This window comes from Schistocerca piceifrons, chromosome 2, assembly GCF_021461385.2.
Source record: "Schistocerca piceifrons isolate TAMUIC-IGC-003096 chromosome 2, iqSchPice1.1, whole genome shotgun sequence".
NCBI classification, from domain to species: Eukaryota; Metazoa; Arthropoda; class Insecta; order Orthoptera; family Acrididae; genus Schistocerca; species Schistocerca piceifrons.
Window position 1 is genome coordinate 776,643,603 of NC_060139.1, and position 23,285 is coordinate 776,666,887.

The window sequence follows — 23,285 nt, forward strand, 5'->3', positions numbered from 1 at the left end:
CTGTCAGCTGATAAGGGGATGGCCACTTCATCATTTTTTTTAAGGGGGATTTCCAAGAAATTATTCTCATAAATTACTCGGAAGAAGGTAGACCCATAATTGGATCGTTTGAAACTTGCGTTGGCTGAAAAAGGATCAAAGTTAGCACGCAAAAAGGTGCTCTTTCACCTCGATAATACACCATCCCACACATCAGCGATAACAATTGCGAAAGTGCATGAATTGACATTTGAGCTGGTTCCTCGTGCACTCTATTCACCAGACTTAGCCGTAAGTCACCTCTTCCTGTTCTCTAACTTGAAATTTTGGCTTGTTCGGAAGAAATTTTCATCAAATGAGGAAGTGATAGTTGCATTCGACGAGTATTTTGCACATTTAGGCAGAACCTGTTTTTCCGATGGGATGAAAAAGCTGAGGGATCGCTGGACGAAGCGAATATCCCTCAAAAGGAGGCTGTGTCTAGAAGTATGGTGAACTGTTTGCGAAACAAACATTTTTCTTGCTTTTTTACCAGACTTATCAAATCACCCTCGTACTTGTGAAAGGAGAAAGATATCGGTGTCCCTACGATTTCAAAAACACCCTTCTACTTTTAGCTATATTTCACTCGCGATAATTTACGGGTTAAAACATCAGACTTTTTCGATACAAGATTTGTAAGTCAAGTACGCGTGGTTGACAAATAGCGTCATTTCACAATGATTGCCATGAACAATGAAAAAGTTAAAGGTTTAATTAGGAAGCTAAGATGCTATACTGCCATGCCTACAAAAATCAGATTCTTTAAATGAATACTTTCTCCAAAATCGGTTTGGGAAAAGTTACTGAACTAAAACCAAAGTTATGGAACTAAAACATCGCACAAAATGAAAAGTAAGCATTTTATTTTTTCGCAAGGAAAATATAGTTTTTAGGCAAAAAAGGAGTTCGTAAAACGATGTGGCATAGTTTCATATACCGTCAACAGTTCTAACGACGTGGAAACTGGAGAAGTGGACTTCTTCACGTTCGGCGTGCAGTGTGAATGTCCCGTACGACTTGTGCCGGTTACGCGTCAACCGGTCCAGTAGGTCCCATCGGAGCCCGACCAGGCGCGCAGTGAGCTGGCAGCCTACAGCGGGGAATCACCTGTTAACCAGAAACACTACTGACGTAACTATGTGTAACCGGCCCGCAGTATCAGCTTGTACGTGAGGTGGGAGCTATATAAACGTAGTGTGGCACACAAGAAGACGAGTAGTTGGGAAGAGAACAGAATGCTAACCTGTAAGGTGAGTTTGCTTCGCACTGCGCTATGGACTATTGTGTTTATCTTTACTGACACCCACATGTTAGCGCACAGTCTATTGGCTAATACTTCTCACTGTCTAACTTGAAACTTTGGCATCAGACAAATGCAGCGACTTTTCCGCGGAAATAACTATTCCACAATCATATTTTTTTTTCTTATTCCTTGGCCCGCCACGAGTTTCGGGGTCGCATCCCCATTTCAGGACACAAGTGTACAATAAACTGCGAGCAGTTACGATATCAGATAGCGGCATGACAGTTTGCCTGATCGGAACGAGAATCAACGCTTGAGATTGGGTTATTCTGTAGCTGGAATATGTATTCTGCGATGTGCGACACGTGCTTTTCATGTCTGTACGAGCCTCAGCAGAAGCTGTAAAAAAAAAAAAAAAAAAAAAAAAAAAAAGTAAGATCTTGTTTCAAATATTCGCAAGCGTGCAGCAGGCATAATGCAAGACTGAACTGCATTTTTCATGATATTCTCCATTTTTTTTTCTTCTAATAATTTCCGGGTATGCAGCCGGATCCCGTCGACATTCTGCCACGATATTTCGGCCCAGAGACGTCCGGCCATCATCAGGTGAGTACACAACTACTGAAGAGCCCAGGTGCAGTCGCGGTATTTATGCCGAATCTCGCGCATGTGAAATGTACTGGCATCCTACAGCGCATGCGTCAGGTGTTGACATGCGCAGCATAGCCGAGTTGTACGTGCTGCCCTCGGTGGTGGAAATAAAGGTTCATCTAGTCATTGAGTATCGAATGACACTGTCGATTCCGCTGTGATTGTATAATTTTAATAACAGGATTCCAATTTTTATCCAGCTGAAAGCCGTTGTCACGATTTATAAGATTATTGGCAAGACGTATTTCCACTGATTCCTTGATTACGGAATCCCAAAAACCGGAAACCGGGGATAAAATTTTTGTTACATTGTATTCCATTGAATGTCCCAAAGAAATACAGTGCTCTGCTACTGCCGATTTTGACGGTTGCCGCAGACGGGTGTATCTTTCATGTTCTATACATCGTTCATGGACAGTTCTTGTCGTCTGGCCAATATATGCAGCGCCACATTCACAGGGAATTTTGTAGACGCCTGCCTTCTTCAGTTGTAAATCGTCTTTAACGGATCCAACCAGGGCCCGGTTCTTTGCTGGTGGACGGAAGATAACCTTGATTTTATTTTTCTTCAGTAATCGGCCTATTTTCGACGACACATTCCCGGCGTATGGAAGGAACGCACTTGATTTAAAGTCATCATCTGCGTCCTCAGTGCGTTGCTTCTTGTTATGATAGTTGTGCATGGCCTTCCTTATTTGGCGAGAAGTGTAGCCATTCTCTTTGAAAACCTTCTCCAAGTGTTCTAATTCTGCATGGAGGTTTTCATCGTCCGATATTATATGCGCTCGATGTATTAAGGTACTGAGAACACCGGCTGTTTGTGCTGGGTGATGGCAGCTTGACGCCTGGAGACACAGATCTGTGTGAGTCGCTTTCCTGTACACAGAATGTCCTAATGACCCATCATTTTTACGGCGTACTAGCACGTCTAGAAATGGTAAAGTGCCTCATGGCAGACAGGAACTGGAGAAATTCCTTCATCACTTAAACTCATTACATGAGAACATCAAATTTACGATGGAGATTGAAGAAGAGTGCACTTTACCATTTCCACATGACGATTGAATTTTTGTAATTTTTTATGTTTATAGTACGTGAAGCTCAAAACTCAAATATACGTCTCCCAAAGCAGTTCGATGCAAGTCTCAAAAATTCTCGAGAAAATAGACTTCTAAGTTTTCCAGCCATGTTTATCACGCTAAAATCAAGTAGACTGTTTTCGACTAGCATCAGCTACCATGTTACTGTCTGTGTGGGTGGATTCAAATTTTTAAACAGCTGCGTGAGCGTTTACGTGAAGGATAAAATACAAAAAGACAGAAAAAATTAATTCGTAGTTTTTTAATTATACAATCAGGATTGACAATCTTATATAAAAGAGCAAACAGTGGAAACTCCAGGTAGGAGTATCAACAATGAAGGAAAAAACAGATTGCTTCTTACCGTAAAGAAGACACGTCAAGTTGCAGACAGACACAATTAACATATATAGCTTTCGGCTACAGCCTTCGTCAGTAAAACACACACAAACACACACACACACAATCAAGCATACCTCACGCACACACGACTGCCAACTCCGTACTCGGGCTGGACAGAGACGCTGGAGTTGGCGGTCCTGTGTGTGTGTGTGTGTGTGTGACGAAGGCTGTGGTCGAAAGTTATATGTGAGTGTCTTTTAATTGTGCCTGTTTGCAACTTGATGTGTCTTCTTTACGGTGAGTAGCAATCTGTCTTTTCCTACGTTGTTGTACACTACTGGCCATTAAAATTGCTACACCATGAATATGACGTGCTACAGAAGCGAAATTTAACTGACAGGAAGAAGATGCTGTGATATGCAAATGATTAGCTTTTCAGAGCATTCACACAAGGTTGGCGCCGGTGGCGACACCGACAACGTGCTGACGTGAGTAAAGTTTCCAACCAATTTCTCATACACAAACAGCAGCTGATCGGCGTTGCCTAGTGAAACGTTGCTGTGATGCCTCGCGTAAGGAGGACAAACGCGTACCATCACGTTTCCGACATTGATAAACGTCGGACTGTAGCCTATCGCGATTGTGGTTTATCGTGTGGCGACATTGCTGCTCGCGTTGATCGAAATCCAATGACTGTTAGCAGAAAATGGAATCGGTGGGTTCAGGAGGGTAACACCGTGCTGGATCCCAACGGCCTCGTACCACTAGCAGTGTAGATGACAGGCATCTTATCCGCATGGCTGTAACGGATCGTGCAGCCACGTCTCGATCCCTGAGTCAACATATGGGGAGGTTTGCATGACAACAACCATTTGCACGAACAGTTCGACGACGTTTGCAGCAGCATGGACTATCAGCTCGGAGACATGGCTGCGGTTAGCCTTGACGCTGCATCACAGACAGGAGCGCCTGCGATGGTGTACTCAACGACGAACCAGTGTGCGCGAACGGCAAAACGTCATTTTTTCGGATGAATCCAGGTTCTGTTTACAGCATCATGATGGTCGCATCCGTGTTTGGCGACATCGCGGTGAACGCACATTGCAAGCGTGTGTTCGTCATTGCCATACTGGTGTATCACCCGGCGTGATGGTATGGGATGCCATTGGTTACACGTCTCGGTCACTTCTTGTTCGCATTGACGGCACTTTGAACAGTAGACGTTACATTTCAGATGTGTTACGACCCGTGGCTCTACCCTTCATTCGATCCCTGCGAAACCCTACATTTCGGCAGGATAATGCACGACCGCATGTTGTAGGTCCTTTACAGGCCTTTCTGGATACAGAAAATGTTCGACTGCTGCACTGGCCAGCATATTCTCCAGATCTCTCACCAATTGAAAATGTCTGCTTAATGGTGGCCGAGCAACTGGCTCGTTACAATACGGCAGTCACTACTCTTGATGAACTGTGGTATCGTGTTGAAGCTGCATGGGCAGCTGTACCTGTAGACGCCATCCAAGCTCTGTTTGACTCAATGCCCAGGCGTAACAAGGCAGTTATTACGGCCAGAGGTGGTTGTTCTGGATACTGATTTCTCAGGATCAATGCACCCAAATCGCGTAAAAAAAGAAAAAAATTGTTCAAATGGCTCTGAGCACTATGGGGCTTAATATCTATGGTCATCAGTCCCCTAGATCTTAGAACTACTTAAACCTAACTAACCTAAGGACATCAAACAACACCTAGTCATATCACGAGGCAGAGAAAATCCCTGACCCCGCCGGGAATCGAACCCGGGCGTGGGAAGCGAGAACGCTACCGCACGACCACGAGCTGCGGACAATTGCGTAAAAATGTAATCACTTGTCAGTTCTAGTATAATATATTTGTGCAATGAGTACCCGTTTATCATCTGCATTTCTTCTTGGTGTAGCAATTTTAATGGTCAATAGTGCATAAACGATCGGTAGTTACGAATTCTTGTTTACAATGAAAACTGGATTTTTGTGTGCGGTAGGGCCTATATTTCTAGAAATAAGACGAGAATTTTCATAAAAATGACACTTAGATATGTTAATTAGCATGTATTTGATGAATTTTATATTCAAATGACGTAGGTATCCGAACTGAACGGAAAAAGACGAAAGGAATAATGACCAAAACTACACACTGAACATTGCTTCTGTTAGACTACAGATGTGAGTTCTTTTATTTTCAAAAACAGATGCTTTCGCACCAATGAGTTCGAAAAGTACACCCGTCTTGTACTTCGCAACATTTGACATTATTCTTTTGTTTCCCATTTCGTCAGACGTAAACGAAAGTACTAGTAGTGAGAATAAACACACTTCTGCCTGTTGACGAAAGTGAGAGTAGGGCTATATGACAATGACGTCAATCACCAACGGCTGTCTAGAAAACTTACGTATATAGGCAGCCACGTGCAAATCCTAGCAGCAAACATCAGGCGTCTCATTGATTGCGTGGCAAATGGACCAATGTTGGTAGTTCAGTCTGTAGTGTCAGTGCCAGTTGACATGCCTACAAGCTTCTGCGACTCCTGGCGCATGTATAGGAGTGTAGTGTAGAATTATAAAGCACAAAATCTGTGCTGTGGCAATGAGGAATAGTACAGAATCATTGTGCATTGCAAAGAACCTTTTGCTCTCCAGATGTGCGTACATCTGCACGACAAAGAGCTAAACGGTAGTAAGTAGAAAATACATTTTTTCTTAACATGTAATTACTGTCCTTGCTCCCTCATTTGGTTCCTCTTTTCTCCTACCTATTCTACTTTTCATCGAAAAACCGCGTAACTTAATTCCGAAAGACAAGAATACCTTTTTAATAGCTATGTAGGGAGTTATACATTGTCCACTCACATTACTGTGACCACCTGTCAAAAGTCTGAATAACCATCTGCAAGATGTGTAGGAAGGTACCGACAGGAATGTGGATCAATACAGACTCCAGTGCCACGGCCAGTGGTGCAGAGAGTCTGATCGAGATGGTCTCACAGATTCTCGAACGGGTTTAAATCCTGAGAGTTTGCTGCCCAGGGGAGTACAATAAGCTCTTATTGGTACTCTTCGAACCATGCACGTACACTGCGAGCTGTGACATGCTGCGCTGTCCTGTTGGTATGCCATCGTGCCGAGGATAAACAAACTGCATGTGGGGATGGACCCCTAGGATAAATGCATACTCTCGTTGATCCACTGTGTCTTCACCAAGGGAATGCCATGGAAACATTCCTCTGGCCTGGATCTTTCCGACAATTGTTGCAGGATGTTTGCTTTCAGATGTTTCACACCGCACACTCCAACGGCCATCTGTCCGTTGTTGTTGTGGTCTTCAGTCCTGAGACTGGTTTGATGCAGCTCTCCATGCTACTCTATCCTGTGCAAGCTTCTTCATCGCCCAGTACTAACTGCAGCTTACATCCTTCTGAATCCGCTTAGCGTATTCATCTCTTGGTCTCCCTCTACGATTTTTTCCCTCCACAGTGCCCTCCAATGCTAAATTTGTGATCCCCTGATGCCTCAGAACATGTCCTACCAACCGGTCCCTTCTTCTAGTCAAGTTGTGCCACAAATTCCTCTTCTCCCCAATTCTATTCAATACCTTCTCATTAGTTATGTGATCTACCCATCTAATCTTCAGTATTCTTCTGTAGCACCACATTTCGAAAGCTTCTATTCTCTTCTTGTCTAAACTATTTATCGTCCATGTTCCACTTCCATACATGGCTACACTCCACACAAATACTTTCAGAAACGACTTCCTGACACTGAAATCTATACTCGATGTTGACAAATTTCTCTTCTTCAGAAACGCTTTCCTTGCCATTGCCAGTCTACATTTTATATCCTCTCTACTTCGACTATCATCAGTTATTTTGCTCTCCAAATAGCAAAATTCCTTTACTACTTTAAGTGTCTCATTTCCTAATCTAATTCCCTCAGCATCACCAGACTTAATTCGACTACATTCCATTATCCTCGTTTTGCTTTTGTTGATGTTCATCTTATACCCTCCTTTCAAGAGACTGTCCATTCCGTTCAACTGCTCTTCCAAGTCCTTTGCTGCCTCTGACACAGTTACAATGTCATTGGCGAACCTCAAAGTTTTTATTTCTTCTTCATGGATTTTAATACCTACTCCGAATTTTTCTTATGTTTCCCTTACTGCTTGCTCAATATACAGATTGAATAACATCGGGGAGAGGCTACAACCCTGTCTCGCTCCCTTCCCAACCACTGCTTCCCTTTCATGCCCCTCGACTCTTATAACTGCCATTTGGTTTCTGTACAAATTGTAAATAGCCTTTCGCTCCTTGTATTTTACCCCTGCCACCTTTAGAATTTGAAAGAGAGTATTCTAGTCAACATTGTCAAAAGCGTTCTCTAATTCTACAAATGCTAGAAACGTAGGTTTGCCTTTCCTTAATCTTTCTTCTAAGATAAGTCGTAAGGCCAGTATTGCCTCAAGTGTTCCAACATTTCTACGGAATCCAAACTTATCTTCCCGAGGTCGGCTTCTACCAGTTTTTCCATTCGTCTGTAAAGAATTCGCGTTAATATTTTGTAGCTGTGACTTATTAAACTGATAGTTCGGTAATTTTCACATGTGTCAACACCTAACATCTGTCCACTGGAGCATAAAACGAGAGTTGCGGTACTGGCATGCATATTCCAGCCTTCGTCGCCCATGAACAGCAGTCACCATTAATGCATGAACCAGGTGCCTGCAGGTCCATACGCAGCAGTGTTTACTGAGCAGTCGTTGAGGAGACACTGTTGGTAGCCCCTTGGTTCATCTGGGCGGTCAGTTACTCAACAGATGCACGTCTGTTCGCCTGTACACATCTCTGCAGCCGCCGTTCACCCCTGTCATCTATGGCCTGTGGTACATCACAGTTGCCTCGGCGCCGGTTTGGGATAGCGCCATTCTGCCATGCACGGTATATTATCACCACGGTGATATGCGAACAGTTTACAAACTTTGACGATTCGGAAATGCATCCATCATTGTCCCGAAAGACAATGATCATGCTCTTTTGGACGTCAGATACTTGTAAATCGCTCCGTTTCCGCATTACGAGAACGTCTACACAGTTTTCCGCGTCCTCCCCGACACGCTGTGCCTGGGACTGTGATATGTGTTGAATGATACCAAAGATCAATAATGTTGTGAGTACATGATGGCTTGGTGTGTCTAACGTTAATGTAACTTTGCACGTTGACACCACAGCCCACCATGACCAGCGGACGTACACGTGTAGCTTATTGCCATCTTTCAGGCGTTGGGAAACGTTCAACAGTGAGAAGAAGGACAAGAGTGCATAATACCAATAAGTCACTCAGTTCGTATACGGATATGGTGTTGTTCTTTCGGACATGTCATGACCTGCAGCCGTCTAGAACGAAATTAGAATTATATTAATACCTTCAGCTGCTAACAGGCGTTATTATATAGCAACGGGGACAGATGAAAATTTGTGTCCCTAACGGGACTCTAACCCGGGATCTGCTGCTTACTTGGCAGACGCGCTATCCATCTGAGCCACCGAGAGCACAGAGGATAGCGTGACTGCAGGGACTATCTCGCGCACGCCTTCCGCGAGACACGCATTCTCACCTTGTGTGTCCACACACTACATTTGTAGTGTGCCACCCCAACTCACTCATTACTCGAGGAAGACATTCTTACCGAGTCCCGTAAGAATTCGGGGAATATGTGTGCATCCGCATAGAAGAAGAAGGTCACGGCCGGTGTTGCCAGAACTATATACGTATAACACTGGACGTGCATTCGGGAGGACGACGGTTCAATCCCGCGTCCGGCCAGCATGATTTAGGTTTTCCGTGATTTCCCTAAATCGCTCCAGGCAAATACCGGGATGGTTCCTTTCAAAGGGCACGGCCGACTTCCTTCCCCATCCTTCCCTAATCCGATGAGACCGATGACCTCGCTGTCAGGTCTCCTTCCCAAAGAACAAACAAACTATATACGTATATGGATATGGTGTCTGTTCTTTCGGACATGACCTTCTTCTTCTGTGCGGATGCACACATATTCCCCGAACTCTTACAGGACTTGGTAAGAATGTCTTCCTCGAGTAATTAGTGTGTTGGGGTGCGACACTACGAATGTAGTGCGTGGACATACAAGGTGAGAATGCGGGTCGCGCGGGAGGCGCGCGCGGGATAGTTCCTGCAGTCGCGCTATCATCTGTGCCCTCGGTGGCTCAGTTGGATAGAGCGTCTACCATGGAAACAGAAGATCCCGAGTTCGAGTACCGGGCGGGGCACACATTTTCATCTGTCCTCGTTGATATATATCAACGCCCGTTAGCAGCTGTAGGTATTAATATGATTTCTTCAGTTGGCTGCAGGGTAATTACTGCAGAATGAGTGGGACGAAATTGACTAAGAACAACAGAGTGGCTAGAAGAGTAGGCTCGGGTCCTTGCAGAATGACTACATCACGAGATGATCAAAGGACTGTCCGACTGGCTCGGAAGAATAGACAGATGATCACAGTTGAAATTCAGTCGGAGGTTACAATCAAAGTGTCACCAAGAAGAGTCAGGAACAGACTACTGGAAGCTAGGTTGAGATTTCGACTCTTCATGTGACGTCATACCACAAGGCGGGACTTGCCTGGCGTAGAGCCCGGGGCAATTGAGACATTGATTTTGTGATATACAGCGATGACTCTCGATCCCATCTGTGGTGGTCAGATCGACGCCAACGCGTTTGTAGACAGTTTAACGAAGGACTGAAGGAAGCAACGTATCTTGAGACTTTTATACAGCTCCTGGAATCAAAATGTGAAGAACTATTGGACGACAACAGAACTCATTTCATAATTGTTGAATGGAGGCTGAATGCTTACCAGTATGAGGCAAGAATGCTTAACCCTGTTGCCCAGCCCTTCATGCGCAGAGTACCAGATGATATATTTCAGTAGGATAATGCAAGAGCTTACACTACAGTCATCATAAAGGCCTTGTGTGATGTACGGATTCTTGATTGGTATACCCAGTCCATTTGTTTGTCATTTACAGAGCACGACTGTAATGCAGTGGGAAGATGTACACTTTCATACAAACCTCTAGCCAGCTGCCTTTACCAGATGACAGCGTATGTTTCATGTATGGCAAAAACACCCCAAGATAACATACTAAAGTTTGCTAACGTGAGACAGTGAATACAGGAGTGATACGCGGCCTTGGTGGACACACCTCATACTGATGTTGACTATGGACGTCATTTGTGAATGAAATGAAAGTTTAATCATTTAACACCTGCTGTGTGATGAATATCTCCACAAGATAATGTTTTGCTCGTAAGGTCCTCTCCTAGTGGCAGCATTAGACTCACTGCATACAATCGACCCTCGATTTCAATTTGGAATACTGTACAGAGAGCTGTTGGAAAATCTCAATATTCAGTATCACAGTTTTATGAAAAATTGCTTTGACACAGTCAGTTCTAGTTTCAGTCCTTACATTAACATTTATTGATCACACTTTGTTCATATGTCAAGTTTCTTGTGGTAGCCATTTTCATAGCAGTTGTATGTAAATTATGGTAGTTCAAAAGAAAAACACCTTTTGCATGTAGCACAGAAAGTTTTTAACTTTTGCATCCAGACTCGTTTCGCTTTAATTACAAGGCATCTTCAGTTGGTGTGCTGAAATATTACACGATTTCTTCGTTTGCACATATAGGTTATCGATCGTAAATATAGCTTCATTGAAGTTTCTATAACAAAATGGAAAACTACTGACGGATTAGCGTCTAATTCATTATTTGTATGGGGGACTGATGACTTTCGCTGTTTAGTCCCCCTTAAACATCCCAACAACCGCCACCACCATTATTTGTAACCCAAACAGCATTCGCTCATATGACAAACTGGCTGAAAGCTTGCAGTTTTCCTTGTGATCACTGTTTTCGAAATCTGACAATGTAACTGTCATTTTCTGTGTCAAGTCGTTTCTTAAGTGTTGCCCACTTTCTCAGGTTATTTTTCTAATTTATTTTTCTTTGACTATTCGTATGCTGATGTAACTAATGTGTGTGTGGGAGTGTGCCTTTTTTATTTTATTATTTATTTTCACAAGCATATTTTTATTTTTTAACGTTTATTATTATTATTGTTAATATTATTATTCATTTTTATTTATATACTTGGGAGGGAAATGGTATTTATGATCATCTGTTAGGATTACCATTATGTGATCAGAGTGTAAACAATGAATGGTTAGTCACATTCACATTCATTTAGCAGTAGCCTCTTTTCAGCCTTTTTAAAATTATGTGTGGTAATTTTCTTGTAAGGTTAGAAGGTGTCTTTCATTATTTATTCTATTTTCATGTCGCTCTCTCTTGTATTAGGTTTGTGTTTATTTTCTCTTAAATGTTGATATGTGCACTGATAGCTTTCGATGTCAAGAGACTTCAATAGTAAGGTGCGTATTTCTTCTTCCCATGCATAAATATTCCAAGCAACTTCGTCTGTCTCCATATTTACCGTGGGATTGTTAGCGATTCGAGAGGTTCTCTTAATTTGGTTGTCATGGGGGGCTCCAGAACATACTGAAGGTATCAATCTCAATTCAGAGCTGTTGATAACCCAAAATAGAATAGTAAAATGAATACTTGAGAACAGAAAATTGTATGAGAATCATTACAAAATACACGGAAAGGTACGAGAATATCATTCTAATAACCCCAGCTCAAGTGGGATTGGTTTACAAAGAGAAGATCAACATGCTGGTGAAGGAGGCCAGCGTTTCTGGCCCTGTAATGAACGTCATTCTACCATCCTCAGATTTTAAGATACAGATACAGAAATTGGCCGAGGAAGAATGTACAGAGGACTGGTACCTATGAATCTGCCACGAAGGTCAACACTACACTTCAGTCTGATCAGAAATTAGAAGCTTCCGCAGTTTCGAAAATTTCAGGAAAACGGGAGGCTTGGTACAAATAAGTAGCAATCCTGGTGCAATTCCTTCTCGCTTACATCGGATAGGCATCAAGGATAACCAATTCTCGATTGTCTGAAGAAAGCCACTTGCTGTTTTTCTCCACTTTCTTTCTACTAAAAGTAAACGTTTACTATGAAACCTTCTAAAATTGAAGGAGCCACTTTCTTCAAATTCTCCTGTTTTTTTGGGTCATGATCATCAAATACGCAAGGCCATTTCTTATTTTACACGAGATAGTAATGGGTGCATATGCAAACTGGTGTATTATATTTGGTTATACAGACATTCTGTTCTCCAGGTGTATCATTCCCAACCTACTAGCTGTACCCAGCCACGCTTTGCTGTGGTTCAGTCTGCTTAAACGAAAAAGAAAGAAAAGAGAAAACACACTCTTCTAATAGATATGGGAATTGGATATACGAGGTGTGGCTAGAAAAAAACCGGACTAGTACTGGTGAATCAATAAAACGAGTGCAGTAAGGCTGAAAGTCGCGTGGCCTGACACGTGACTCTCGCTCCGCCTACTGCTCGAGTTTCATCTGCCTCCTGCACTCAGTCTGCCCGTGGCGTCTGTTTTAAGTAGTTGACGTTTTGTCTGTGCGTCGGAAAATGTTGAGTGTACACAAAGAACAGCGTGTTAACATCAAATTTTGTTTCAAACTAGGAAAATCTGCAAGTGAAACGTTTGTAATGTTACAACAAGTGTACGGCGATGATTGTTTATTGCGAACACAAGTGTTTGAGTGGTTTAAACGATTTAAAGATGGCCGCGAAGACACCAGTGATGACACTCGCACTGGCAGACCATTGTCAGCAAAAACTGATGCAAACATTGAAAAAATCGGTAAACTTGTTCGACAAGATCGCCGTTTAACAATCAGAGCAGTGTCTGAGTTAACAGGAGTTGACAAGGAAAGTGTTAGGCAGATTCTTCATGAAAGTTTCAACATGAACAAAGTGTGTTCAAAAATGGTTCCAAAGTGTCTCACAATTGAACAGAAGGAACGCCGAAGAATGATTTGTTCTGACATCCTGGAAAACATTGAAAGTGATCCCACCGTCTTACAAAATGTTATTACTTGCGATGAATCGTGGTTTTTTACTTACGATCCCGAAACTAAACGCCAATCGATGCATTGGAAAACTCCTGGTTCTCCACGACAAAAAAAAGCACGAATGTCAAAATCGAAATTCAAGGCAATGATGATTGTTTTTTTTTGACATCAAAGGGATTGTGCACATTGATTGGGTACCAGAGGGACAAACAGTGAATCAGCATTACTACATTAGCGTCCTGGCTATCCTACGTGAGCGAGTACGGAGAAAACGGAACGATTTGTGGAGAAAAAAGTCATGGATCCTTCACCAAGACAATGCCCCAGCTCACAGTGCGTTGTCAGTGAAGACGTTTTTGGCAAAACACAACATTCCCATCTTAGATCATCCACCCTACTCACCTGATTTGGCCCCCTATGACTTTTTTCTTTTCCCTAAAGTCAAATCAGCTTTGAAAGGAACTAGATTTGAGACTGTTGAAGCAGTAAAAGAAAAAGCGACGGAAGTAATGTATGGACTTACCGAAAATGATCTGCAGCATTGCTATGAACAGTGGAAAATTCGTATGGAGCGGTGTAGAGACCGAGGAGGAGAGTACATTGAAGGCGATAACATGAAATTGTAAATAATTGTAAATAAATGTTTTTTCCAGCATCAGTCCGGTTTTTTTCTAGCCGCACCTCGTACGTCCTTATCTCCTTCTCTCCCCTACCTCTTTCTTTGTCCATCTCCTCCTGCTTCCTGCTCTCTCTGTCCATTCCTCCTTCCACTCTCTCTGTCCACTTTCTCCTTGCCATCTGTCTCTTCGTCTCCCCCCAACCCCTCTCTCTCCCCCTCCCGGTCCATCACCACCTCTTTCTTTCTCTGTCCATCTTCTTCTGCCCCCCTCTTTGTCGATCTCCCCCCCCCCTCTCTCTGCCCATCTCCTCCTTCCCGTTTTCTATGTCCATTTCCTCCTACCCCTCTGTCCATCTCCTCTTCCCACACCCCCTCTCACCTCGTTTATTGTTATTGCAAATTCAGTTTCTGTAGTAGTATTCTGGTCATAAACCAATAAGCCATTAATGTTTCTTGTTTGGTAACGACATTTTCGCTATTGTATATTTTATAAATTTATTTATGTATTATAAATATATATAGTATATTTGTCTAAACGTTATTTACAATAACGTCTAAAAATTTGGAATAAATCGGAAAGATACATTTTGACATTTTTGGTAACAATGTTTCTCTTTATATATTACATATAGTAAAGAATTTGGCACCTAAAAATACGCCCGTATTAAAATTCAACGTTGTGCCAAAATTTCGAAGCAATCCGTCAAGAACGTTTTTGAGCAAACCAACATTTACAGTTTCATAACGTTGCCCTTCTTATTACATATATCTTACACATATACCAGATGGTGTTCCAGTAGGTCTATAAAAACAATTGAGTGATCGAATGAAACGTTGTATAGAAATTTCAAAGCTATCAGTGAAGGATATTCGGGGATTTGAGATTCTGAAGAAACAAAGAACTACCTTTGTGTTTGTCCAGAAAATGTAGATCTTCCTAATCGCAGACCTCTGCATGTTTTTGTCCAAACGCTTTAAGATTTTGACACAACATTGCATTGGAATATGCGTGTTTTTATATACCTATTTTTTGAACAGATGTTATATGTAATTATTCATAAATTTAATAATAGGGAAATGTTGTTACAAAAATAGAATTTTTTTTAAAAAAAGAAATAGGTAGCTAAAATACATCTGCATTGCATGCAACGTTGTTTCAAAATTTCAAAGCAATCCGTCAAGAACTTTCAGAGATTAACGATTGTACACAAACGAACATTTACATTTTTATTTATGTGGATTTTGACTATAGCTGATAAGTCAAGTTAATAATAGTAAGTATTGGACTTATATAGACGTTGTAAAATAATCCTTAATCATCGTTGTAACTATTTTGTATCCAGAATGAATTTTAGCTCTGTAACAGAGTGTTTCTGGTAGATTAAAACTGCGTACCGGATGGGGGCTCTAATCTGGAAACTTTTTCTTTCACAGGCAGTTGCTCTGCCGAATGTGCTATCCAAACCCAACTCACAACCCACCCTTACAGCTTTACTTTCGTCAGTATCTCATCTCCCACCTTCCAAACTTTACAGTAGTTTTCCTGCATACATTGCAGGACTAGCACTTCTGGAAGAAAGGATACGTATTGTGGGGACATGACTTTGCCACAGTCTAGGGATTTGTTCCCACAACGAGTTTTCACTATGCGGCGGAAAGTGTTCGTGTTTTAAACGTCGTCATGCTTGGATATCTCAGATGGTAGAGCACTTACTCGCAAAGGACAAAAGTACCAGGTTTGACTCCCAGTTCGATGCACAGTTTTAATCTGTTTATATTGTAATCTTTCTGTAAACATGTACTTTGATTTGCAGCGAGCAGTTGATAGTATAGTTCAAAACCGAATCTAAAGTTAAGAAAAGGTTTTTAGAAAGTTGTATAGTTATCAGACAGGTGCTTCATGGTCACACTTTCCACTTCAATCAGTGTTTTTTTCACATCTGTACTACCTGGTCGAACTGAAGTGTAGCTCCTTACAGAGGTCTAGTTTGGCTGTAATTATCGTATGGCAGCGAAACTAGGTGCATGTGCTAATATGTTAATGCAGAACCGATTTCCACTGCAAAAATTAGTTCCAATACTGGCCACCAGTTGCAAATTTGGCGCTGAACACTGTTCGTACGATTTTAAGACATCCATGCTGTCATTTAATAAGCCATAATGGTTAATAATGAAATCAAAATTATGCCTTTTTCACTTGTTTGGCGTTTCCTGCACATGTCCCGTTGCTAATCCATTACATATGGAATAATTTCTATATGTCTTTCTTGCAATCACGGCACCAAATTTACACCTGGTGGCCAAAATTTGAACTAATTTTTTTTCCCAGCGTAATCGGATCCGCATTCATGCACTGGCATATCTACTAGTTTCGCTGCCATAGGATAATTGCAACCCACACTGGATCTCGGTGAGCAGCTGCACTTTAATTATAACCACCAGGTATTACAGACACAAGCAGCACACTCTACATGCATATTGTCGATATTCGGCAGATACTGGTCGTAGCCGCAGTGGCGCTGATGCTGGCATCGCCAGCAGAGATGTCGCCTACCCCTGCACCGGCAGAGGTCAGCACAGTGTGCCGCTACGTCTGCCGGAAGGTGAACGAGACGCAGTGCGAGGAGCGCGGCGGACGGGTGGTCACCCCCAGCCAGCCGTGCCACTGCGCTTGCTGCCCCTACTGCTCTGCTGACAGGGCTAAGTGAGGGGCGCCGTCGCCCCACTCTCCTGCGGAACAGCCAACGCACCTGCAAGCTCAGCACCACGCATACCGCTCTAGCACAGTGTGTTTCACCAAACATGTAATTTAACAAATGAAAATTAAAAATTTCAACAACAGAACATTTGACTTCATACAGGGGGCTCTAAGTAGGTAATGCAACATTTTTTTTTTCTGTAAGCAGGTTGGTTTTATTCGGGATTCCACTGTACCGTATTATTCTCCACTATTTTCGCTACAAAAGTCTGTTTTTCAACATAATCCCGTTCCTTACGACGGCCCTACGCCGTCTTACTGGGAGGATGTGTATGCGCCCTTGACACCACTCTACTGATCGACGTCGGCGGCAACGTCTTGCTGCATCAATAACCTCCCCATCACCTACGTACTGGTTCCCACTGAATGCATCCTTCATTGGACCAAACAGACGGATGTCGGAAGCGGCAATCCTTTGAGTGGCACCACACCCCGTCTCCTCTGAAGAGGAAGAACAGCCCAACGAAGTTTTGTAACCTCTCTAATGTGCAGGCTTTTGTGAGACTTTGTGTTGTCATGAAGGAGAAGTTCTTTAGTATTTCTGCGACGACGCCCATTTTGAAGTCGTTTCTTCAGTTTCCGGAGAGTAGCACAATGCATTGAAGAGTTGATCTCTGCACTACGAGGGAGGACATCAGGCAGAGTAACCCCACCAGGGTCCCAGAAGCCGTGACTTTGCTGGATGAGGGTGCAGCTTTGAATTTTCTCTTCAGAGATGAGGAGGTGTGGTGTCTTCAAAGGATTGCCGCTTTGTTTCCTCTTCGAAGTGATGAACCCATATTTCATCGCCTGTGGTGATGACGGACAAAAAATTGTCACGATCAGCCTTTTAACGTGCAAGCAATTACGCACAGATGGTCCTTCGTTACTTTTCATGGTCGTCTGTTAGGCAGCGAGGTACACAGTGGACACACACCTTTGAGTACCCCAACTGGTGTAAGAGTGTGTCAACACTAGCAACAAAGACGTTCAGTTCTGCAGTGAGGTGTTAGATTGTGATCCCACGATCACCTCGAGCGAGTGTGTCCACATGCTGAAAAAAAAAAAAAAAAATTCAAATGTTTGTGAAATCTTATGGGACTTAACTGCTAAGGTCATCAGTCCCTAAGCTTACACACTACTTAACCTAAATTATCCTAAGGACAAACACACACACCCATGCCCGAGGGATGACTCTAACCTCCGCCGGGAGCAGCCGCACAGTCCATGACTGCAGCGCCTCAGACCGCTCGGCTAATCCCGTGCGGCACACATGTTGCAACACTGCTGGAGTCGCAGCTGTGTGCGGCCGCCCAGTGTACGAAGATCGGACAGGTATGCGCGACCTTGTGATGGTGAGAGACGACTCGCACAACGAATCACCGTGCTTTTGTTCACTGGCAGGTCTCCGTAGACATTCTGCAAGCGCCTATGAATATCTGCGACGCTCTGGTTTTACGCCAAAAGAAAAACTCAGTAACAACTCTCTGCATGGTACGCACCTCCGTTACAGGCGCCATTTCGAAAGCTACGGTTGGTTGATTTGTGGGATTGAAGGGACCAGACTACAAGGGCCATCGGTCCCTCGGAAGCTACGTATAGCGCCGCTGCGTATCTAAACTTCGTGAAACTAAAGGGGCTGAAGTGGGAATATCCCAAGATGTTCCACAACAGATCCTGTTTTGTTTGTTTGTTTTGTTTCTTTTTTTTTTCACCGCAAACTGGACGAGAAAAAAGATGTTGCATTTCTTACCGAACGCTCCTCGTATATTCACACTCATTTGCTCTTCCCTTCTATGTAATTTTCCTCCTGATGTTATCCACTAAATTCATGCGACTTTCCTCGTTGTGTACCTGCTTTTCGTTTCTGCAGCTGCGTTTCTTAGGGCGTTGTGAAATCGAGCTTGGGGGTATTTATTCAGTCTAGATTTTAATTGGCTGTTGTAAAGTAATACGGTAGCCTCTGAATATAGACTGCCTGTTTTATCTAGAGACAACTAGATATCTCGAAAACGACGCATCGTACCAAAAACATGTTCCAGGTGAAAATTTAATATTAATAAAGGGGAGAGCTGTGCTACAACTGGCCACCTCCTAACCATTCCTAGTGCGTGGGCGAGCTCCACTTTGTATTTTCAAATGGACCCCCCCCCCCCCCCAATTCTAATTTCATATTCGGATTCTACGCCAAAAATACGGAGGGTTGACTCAAACCATTGTTTCCTATTTGTGGTACATGGCGGTTTAATCGACAAGCATCAAGCGCGCCTGTTTTTGCATTTAAGAACCGATATATTTGATTCCACATTTCATTTACGATGTAGATGTAAATATTTGTGTTTTAACGGTTGATATCTGTGTTCGAAATTTACTTTAGTGGTGCAAATTTGATTGAACAGTGCAATATGCTTAGCCATTTGTGTGGTTAGAAGCTATGTTTAGTGTGATCCAGGAAGAATGATGTCGATTTAATAGTCCTCTTTTCCCATTGGGATGCCTGATATTGGCGAGTGCCTCGACACTCATCACTGGGGTGCATGATTTCGGTGAGTCCACCTGCCTCTCATGATTAGGGTGCTTGATTTCGGTGAGTGACAGGTTATAATGGGAGTCTCCGTAGATCTCCAGGACCCATACCGTGAGGTAAGCAATAAAGCAATATTTTGGATTCCTGTCCTTCACAGTTGCAGTTTTACAAGCAGTATGAGCGTTTTTCCATCTTTCGTGACCGTATAAAGTCTTACTTGGACCAGACGCACTTAGCTATATTCAAAACATCTTTAGTGGTGAGATTTCTACCTCCTACATTCTAGGTTATCGGGCGCCTGCTCCACGCCAGCAAATCACCGGCCTGTAATTTACAAGAACTGCGTGACTTGTGCACAGGCATCTGGTGCCACGTACCTCTGGATACCTACCAAGTACTTTTCGAATCTATACTGTGCAGAATTGCAGCTGTATTGCGTTCCATAAGTGGTCCAACACATCGTTAAGAGGATGGTCATAATGTACACTGCCTGTACAAAACTGAACCTGCTGCATCTGTCTTCCTGGTTATGCAGAAAATATTTGAGATGGCTTGTCATAATGAACTTCTATATCTCTGGATGATTTCACTGTTGGTGAGTCACTATTTGTTGATAACAAGTACTCTTCTCTCTATGAGGGGATTTGTTAATTATTACTGTGGTAATCTGTACGAAAATAAATTTATGGTAATATACACCACGACTAAAAGAAGCGTTAGGTTGACCGGACCTTTCCAGAGATACCAACGAATAGTCAGCTCGGTAATGGAGCGAAATGTGGGGAGTAAAAATTGTAGGTGGAGGTAACAGCATGAATGATTGCAAAACCACAAAGTGTAGAATTTCCCTAAACCCTTCAAAATTAATTGTGGGAAGGCCACCTCTTTAGCAACTAATCTCTAAAGTAAAGGAACCGAACAGAAACAATGATTAAATTCAATACTCCCATTTATTCATAAGCACAATTATGGGATCAACATAGAAAGTGAATAATCAAAACTTATGTCCTCGTCGTGTGACTAGGGCCTCCCGTCGGGTAGGCCGTTTGGCGGGTGCAAGTCTTTCGATTTGACGCCACTTCGGCGACTTGCATGTCGATGGGGATGAAATGATGATGATTAGGACAACACAACACCCAGTCCCTGAGCGTAGGAAATCTCCGACCCAGCCGGCAATCGAACCCATGCCCTTAGGATTTACATTCTGTCGCGCTGACCACTCAGCTACCGGGGGCGGACATCAAAACCTATGATAGTTATATCTACCTAATTGTGCATGAAGATGAAATGGAAAGCAGTGTCACTCCAATATCAGTCAAATTACTTCTTGCCGTCTTAAGAATTTACTCTCTCCCTGTACTCAGTAATAACTGACAACTATCTAATCCCATAATTCTCGATCGGAACAGTAACTGGAAGTTTGTGATCAAAAATCCAGAAGTCGACACATACATTACTTCTGCAAAGGAAATGAGACAAGCGATCTTCCTGGATTCCACATGTGTGAAATCAAAGTGAACATTTCTCTGCCGGTGCTGCGAGTTATGCTCACCGTAAGTAGTGGTCAGCACCTTTGCAAGACTCCAAGATGTGGCAGCCTCTACCGCACTGCAACGCTCAGTTGATCAGGCCACCTTCGCGTCCTAACGGAATTCGATACGGACACTCTTGCGTCCTACCCCGATCTAGTCGATGCGGACACTTCCCCGTTCTATCCGCAAGTCGAACCAGACTCTTACGCGTCCTGCAGGCAAGTACTTCTCTTGTGGCGGTCGCTTGCGTCCTGCGCATTCCTCGTCGCCAAAAGGTGACAGTCGCCAATCGTAAAATTATGATACACTGCGGCTCAGTCGCGTGGATTCGCTCCAACAGAGAATCTCGGAAAAAGTAGCACGTCTTTTCCTGCCTCCAATTACAAAGTGAAACTTTCTCCTACTTCCAAAAAGCATTCATTTCAACGCTGCAATCTGATGCCATACATCTTTACGCGAACCTTATGCTCTACCGCCAATGTCCATAGCCTCGCAACTGGGTTCGAGAAATTCAGAGATGACCGCTACAAGGCTAGGGTTTCCAGAATGAGATTTTCACTCTGCAGCGGAGTGTGCGCTGATATGAAACTTCCTGGCAGATTAAAACTGGTACCGGACCGAGACTCGAACTCGGGACCTTTGCTTTTCGCGGGCAAGTGCTCTACCATCTGAGCTACCCAAGCGCGACTCAGGACCCGTCCTCACAGCTTTACTTCCACCAGTACCTCGTCTCCTATCTTCCAAACATTACAGAAGCTCTCCTGCGAACCTTGCAGAACTAGCACTCCTGAAAGAAAAGATATTGCGGAGACATGGCGTAGCCACAGCCTGGGGGATGTTTCCAGAATGGAAAGCTTCTGTAAAGTTTGGAAGGTAGGAGACGAGGTACTGGCAGAAGTAAAGCTTTGAGGACGGGTCGTGCTTAGGTTGCTCAGATGGTAGAGCACTTGCCCGCGAAAGGCAAAGGTCCCGAGATCGAGTCTCGGTCCGGCACACAGTTTTAATCTGCCAGGAAGTTTCGAGGCTAGGGTTTGTTTCCTGTGGCCTGCGCGTTCTACAAGTGGCCGACGCATATCTTCAAAAGAAAGAAAACGGAAAGGGGCCCACGACCCCCGCACACGACGCCGTACCGCCCTTAGCGGCAAGCAGCCGTATGGGATCTCAATATTATTGAGCAATTGTGGTCTTCTTTGGTGAGAATGATGCATCCACCTCCATCACCGTTAACTAAACTTGCCATTATTTAGCAAGATGAATGGTATACGTGATGTGTCTAAAAAGTTCAGCGAATGCTATCAGACAACAAAGAAAACAAAATATACAAACAAATGTTCTTTATTGCCCTTTAAAATAGTCGCCACCCGCTACAACACACTTTTAACAATGTTCATACAGCTCCTGGAAACTATCAGCAGCCGGCCGGTGTGGCCGTGCGGTTCTAGGCGCTTCAGTCTGGAACCGCGTGACCGCTACGGTCGCAGATTCGAATCCTGCCTCGGGCATGGACGTGTGTGATGTCCTTAGGTTAGTTAGGTTTAAGTAGTTCTAAGTTCTACGGGACTGATGGCCACAGATGTTAAGTCCCATAGTGCTCAGAGCCATTTGAACCAAACTATCAGCAAAGGTCTCCTGTGGAATCGATCGCAGAACGACTGTCATACGATCTTTAATGGCATTCACGACCGCACAACGTTCACCTTTCATGGCCGCCTTCAAGTGGAGAAACAGGGAAGTCCACAAGAACCAGATCAGGGGAGTACGGAGGGTGTTCAAGAACAGTTCCCGTCATCTGCGCCAGGAATTGGCGCACACGGATCGCACAGTGTACAGGAGCATTGTCATGGACCAGCATCCATTTTCCAGTCCTGTGCAACTCTGGCCGAACCCGCCGGTTACGCTGTAGTAATCGGCTCAAAACGGACTGTTAAAATGCAGCATTAATGGTTTGACCAGCAGGAACAAATTCCTTGTAGACGATGCCATTGTCGTCGAAGAACACGATCAACAGTGTTTTTAACTTGGATTTTTGCAGACAGCTTTTTTTTTGTTTTTGTTTTGGTCGCGGGGAAGACGGTGAACACCATGACATCGATTGCCGTTTTGATTCCGGATCGAACTTTGTAAACACATTTTCTGCTCACGGCTTCCCTCCCGTACACCTGCACCAACATTCCATGTGTCTCCGTTGCAGTCTTCCCCAATTTATAGCAGAACTTGATGTTTACACTGCGCTGTGACACTTCCTACTCTCACACTACGTTCAACTGGTCAAAGTCTGTTTATACAGCCAGTCACATGCAATGCATGCCGTGTATCGATTCTCCTCAAATCTCTGAAGACCCATGTGCATGCACGCAAACATGCGCGAAGTTGCCGTTCAAATATGACAACATTCGTCGAACTTTTTAGGCACACCACGTCAGTTTGCCTTGAAAACCACACAGGAGCTGTATTTATCCAATCCGAGCTG

The 23,285-nt window shown here is 43.5% G+C and overlaps 1 long non-coding RNA gene across 1 annotated transcript; it reads left to right on the forward strand.

Moving 5' to 3' along the window:
* The first annotated feature begins 1,136 nt into the window (after positions 1-1,136).
* LOC124777900 lies at positions 1,137-16,860 on the forward strand. Its single transcript, XR_007015796.1, has 2 exons — positions 1,137-1,271; positions 16,515-16,860. It is a non-coding gene; the product is annotated as an uncharacterized LOC124777900 (long non-coding RNA).
* Positions 16,861-23,285: the final 6,425 nt, after the last annotated feature.